Source organism: Euleptes europaea, chromosome 21 (assembly GCF_029931775.1).
Source record: "Euleptes europaea isolate rEulEur1 chromosome 21, rEulEur1.hap1, whole genome shotgun sequence".
Taxonomy (NCBI): domain Eukaryota; kingdom Metazoa; phylum Chordata; class Lepidosauria; order Squamata; family Sphaerodactylidae; genus Euleptes; species Euleptes europaea.
The window spans coordinates 7,319,677-7,324,689 of NC_079332.1; positions in this window are offsets into that span (position 1 = coordinate 7,319,677).

The window sequence follows — 5,013 nt, forward strand, 5'->3', positions numbered from 1 at the left end:
CTCGTCGTCTCCAGAACTAGCCATTCGATGCATTTAAATTAACAAATTATCAGCCGCAAAGACACCGTCCGGTCCATTATCGATTGCACCGGATCAATTTGCCTCTCGCAGAGACAGACAAGAAAGGTCTTTCTACAAACCTGTACAAACTTTAGTCAAATCGCCCCTAAACCAGAGGCTCTGATCCTCCGTCCCTTCCCTCTCCCATCACACTAAAATTCAGGGATTCTTTAGTTCTCTTGTGGGGTTAACAGTCAGACTTGTTGTGCATTAAAAACCAGTCGCAAACACTGACATAAAGAAAAAGGGCGGCTAATGATTGTTCGCAGTTTCCGCCTGCATATTTGAACAGCATTTGTCATCGGACTGCAGAGGCTGGCCGTTATTGAATCATAAATATGGGGCATTATCTTCCTTGGTGCGCTTCGGCTTGCGACTGTAATCGAGGTCGTTCTCGTTTGGCAGAAATCATGACATAGAGCTTCCCCTTCCAAATCAAGACGCTGTATTGCAACCACAGTGGCATTCGAAACCAGAAGCAAAACAGCATTACCCATCCTTCGGGAAGAATATTGCCTAGAGCAGGTCAATTTAATGTCGCGTTCTCAGCTGCGTTCAGTTCTGGGCAGCCTACAGAAGCTGATATACTTGGGAAGGAACCATTGAAAGGAGAGCAACCAGGCTGATTATGGGCTAAGGGCCAGACTAGCCATGACAAGAAGGGATCCAGGTATATACACCAGGGGTCCCAAACATGGCGCCCACAAATACCTTTCTTGGTGCCTGCCGAGTGTTCTTAGAAAGTGAGTGTGGCCGTGTGGGGCTTTTGTCCAGCAGGGCTTTGGATTACCCATTGGAGGTTTGATTGGCCGTGCCGATTTTTTAAAAACATTGCTTTGGCGGCGGCTGCCACCACAGCACAAGGATCTTCACTGTGTGCTCGAAATGTGAGCTGTGGCATCCGTTTTGTGGCTTCTTCCGCCTCTCGCGGAAGCCCTACTCTGCCACCTCCCATGTTGGGACTAGCCGCTATCGCGTTCCTCTCCCACCCTGGTGTTGACATCGGAAGAGAACCGAAGCGAAAGGAAAACATCGAGGGTCCGGTAAGTTGTGGAAGGGAGTGAGCAGGGCTCACCCGTACAAAAGAAAAAAAAATTGGCCTACAGACACCTCCGCTCTAGGTATGAAGGTGTGGACACAGGTCTAGATACAAGTGGATCAACCCATCGCATCCCACCCAACTGGGTCGTAAAAGACAAACTGAGTTGCCCAAGTTCAGCATAAAGACTAGGTTCTCAAACCACGGCCCAGGGATCTCCTGGGAACTTTGCCTCTCCATTCTCTGCCTAACCCTTCCAAGCAATAGCTCTCTAAAACGTGAAGATAAGTAATTGGGAGTGTGGGGGGGGGGGCAGAAACCAGAGCCTAGCAATATCTCAAAGACTTTCCAGGCGCCAGTAGACTTTGGTTTAGTTTTGCTGGAACAGACAAACACAGTCGTCCCTCCAGGGGGGAAAGAACGAGAGAAGATGGGCTTGTTTTACGCACTTGCTTCTGCAAATTTATATCCCTCTTCGTAACAAAAGCCCTGGGCGGCTATAAAAGCGTAAAAACTATTCTATACTATATTTTAAAGGTATCGTATTAAGAACTAAAGTGGCTCTGAGCCAGGCAAGGCACAGCTGCGTGTGGAAGCAGCAGTTTTTTTGGGGTGGATGTGCTTTACTTGTGAGTAGGGTTGCCAGGTCCCTCTTCGCCACCGGCAGGAGGGTTTTGGGGCAGAGCCTGAGGAGGGCAGGGTTTGGGGAGGGTCTTCAGTGCCATAGAGTCCAATGGCCAAAGGGGCCATTTTCTCCAGGTGAACTGATCTGTCGGCTGGAGATCAGTTGTAATAGCGGGAGATCTCCAGCTAGTACCTGGAGGTTGGCAAGCCTACTCGTTGAGTAACTGTCCCTTGCCAATGCAGACCCCCCAGCTCACAAAGATTTGCCGCACTGAGCGAGACTGATCAACTCGGCAGCGCATATCCGCCGAGGGGAGGCGGGGGGAAGAACTCCTAAATATTAAAAGCCTGCTTGATAATGTTTCCATTTACGAAGCGCTAACAAACGCCGGAATGGTGTCCCAAAAGCCATTTCCCTTGTTTTTCTTTCGAAGTTCCCTAATGAAATGATGCTCGTTCTCAGCAGAGACAGTAAGCGTGTGAAAACGACCCTTCAACATCGTATTATGTTATCTGCATAATAGGGTGGTTTGGTACTCATTAATAGGGGGAGAAAGGAAGCAACCCCCCCGGAATGTAGACACTTTATCTGCAATACACTAATTACAAATCTGGGTAGCGGGTGGAAAAATGAGTTTTAATTTTGCAATTAGAAGTCCTTGATTTAGCATACGAAGCTGACAAATTGATTCAGTCTGCCGGCCGTTTCTACAGCAGCCGAGCTGCAGTGAACGGACTTCCTTTGGACAGCCTTGAGATCCCATCATCGCTGGCCTTCAGAAGGGCAGAGAAGCCCTTTTCGTTGCAGAGGGTATTTTCAAGAGGGCTGTTTAGTTTTTTGTGTGCATGCAGGCTGCCGTTGAGGTCTGATGGGCTTTATGAAAAGATGCTTTTAGCGGCATGTTGTCAGCCAACTTGGGCTTTTAGAAGGAAAGGTGGGTTATTAATGCTTTAAAACCAATACCGATCGTATGCCCAGGGGCCGTAGCAACCGGCTTACGACGCCCATGACTCACCCATGGAGCTGCCTTATACTGAATCAGACCCTCGGAACATCAAGGCCGGTATGGACTACTCTGACTGGCAGGGAACCTCCAGGGTCTCAGGCAGGGGTCTTCCACATCGCCTCCTACCCAGTCCTTTTAACTGGAGATGCCGGGGCTGAATCTGGGCTGCTAAGGGGAGACATGATAGAGGTCTATAAAATTATGCATGGTTTGGAGAGTGGACAGGGAGAAGCTTTTCTCCCTCTCTCATAATACCAGAACGAGGGGTCATCTGCTGAAGCTGGAGAGTGAAGGATTCAAAACTGATAAAAGGAAGTATTTCTTCACACAACGCATAGTTAAATTGTGGAACTCCCTGCCCCAGGATGTGGTGATGGCTGCCAACTTGGAAGGCTTGAAGAGGGGAGTGGACATATTCATGGAGGAGAGGGCTATCCATGGCTACTAGTAAAAATGGATACTAGTCACGATGCACACCTATTCTCTCCAGAATCAGAGGAGCATGTCAAATATATTAGGTGCTGTGGGACACAGGCAGGATGGTGCTGCTGCAGTCGTCTTGTGGGCTTCCTAGAGGCACCTGGTTGGCCACCGTGTGAACAGACTGCAGGGCTTGATGGGCCTTGGTCTGATCCAGCAAGGCCTTTTTTATGTTCTTATGTTTCTGGTAGGGCCACCGCTTAGGATTGCCTCAATGAACTCCCTCTTCAGTCCCGGAACTGCTGTCGTGGGGGACATATGCACACGTATAAACAGGAGCATGAGAAAATGTCAAGGCACTGCTGAAGCCGCTGGGGAAGGGTGGCCAGTGTAAACCAGGCCTGGGCTTTCAAATGTCACTGCTTCTGACCTTTAGCGGCTGTCCGCATTCCCTATCTGACAGATTCAATGCTGGCTGGCCTACAGAAGCCTGCTCTAGCAGCAGAACAGACTTTTGGGTGCACCAAAAGGGAGTAGAGGAGGAAGGAAGCTGCAAGAACATCTTCATGAGAAATATACATACATCAGTGCCGTCAAGTCGCAAACAATTTATGGCGACCCCAGCAAGGGGCTTTCGAGGCAAGCGAGTCGCAGAGGTGGTTTGCCATTGCCTTCCTCGGCAGGGTCTGGCTTGGTGGTCTCCGATCCAAGTACCAACCCTGCTGAGCTTCCGAGATGGGGCTAGACCATACCATCCCACAGCCCTCATGTGAAATGAGGACCTCTAATTTTGCAAATAGTTGCAAAACAATGAGAGCTCGTCGGTAGGGCTGCCAAGCTCTGGGATGAGAAATTCCTGGAGATTTGGGGGAGAAGCCTCCAAAGCAGCCGTTTTCTCCAGGGGAGCTGATTGCTCTCATCTGGAGATCAGCTGTAATTCCAGGAAATCGCTAGGCTCCACCTGGAGGTTGGCAACCCTAATGATTGGCTAGGTTGGGTCTAGACCAGCTTCCCCACTCTCAGAAGTGACAGGGACCCAAAATATGTAGATTATTTTAGATTCATCTGGAGGGCTGAGAGCTGCCTTTAAATCAGTCCATAGCAGGTCTTTGCCAGAGCATCATTCTTCAGTTCCCAATGCAGAATGTTCTTCGGGGAGACTGAGCGCTCCCAGTACTCTCTGGAAGGGCTCATAAATCAAACGTCCGTTATTGAGCTGGGTTGCAAAAGCAATGTTTGTTCTCTGTTTAAAACCCCAGAATATTGGGTTGTTGTTGTTTTTTTTGCCTTGTTTGATTAGCCTTACAGAAACAGCTTTTCTAATATAGCTCCGGTATAGATTTGGGGGGCATTTTAGCTGACGGATGCCTCATTACCGCCCCAGATTTCCACTGCATTCCAAACAAATTTCAGACGCCACCCATTGATTTATCTGTAATGACTTGGCCTCATCTCTTTTCTCCTGATGCTCTTTGGAGAGCTCTAATCGGTTCTTATTTTGTTCTCTAAAAATTACTTCCGTAACACTGAGCAAAAAAAAAACACCTTAGGCAAAAAGTTGCAAGACTGAGCAAGTGGATTTGGTTTTCCTTTTAGATATATGAGAGAGAGGGAGAGAGAGGGAGAGAGAGAGAGGGAGAAAGAGAGGGAGAGGGAAAGGGAGGGGGAGAGAGAGAGAGAGAGAGAGTTGGAGATTTATGGACACGGTTCAGACATAGTGCAAAAACCATGGTTCAGTGCAACTACGATTAGTCTGTGAAACCCCATCACCCAACATGGGCTTTTCCTTCTCTCTGTAGGTGGGGGGGTCACTGCCAAAGGGCAAGCCAGGACCAAACTAATTGCCCTGCCCTTTTGAAGCAC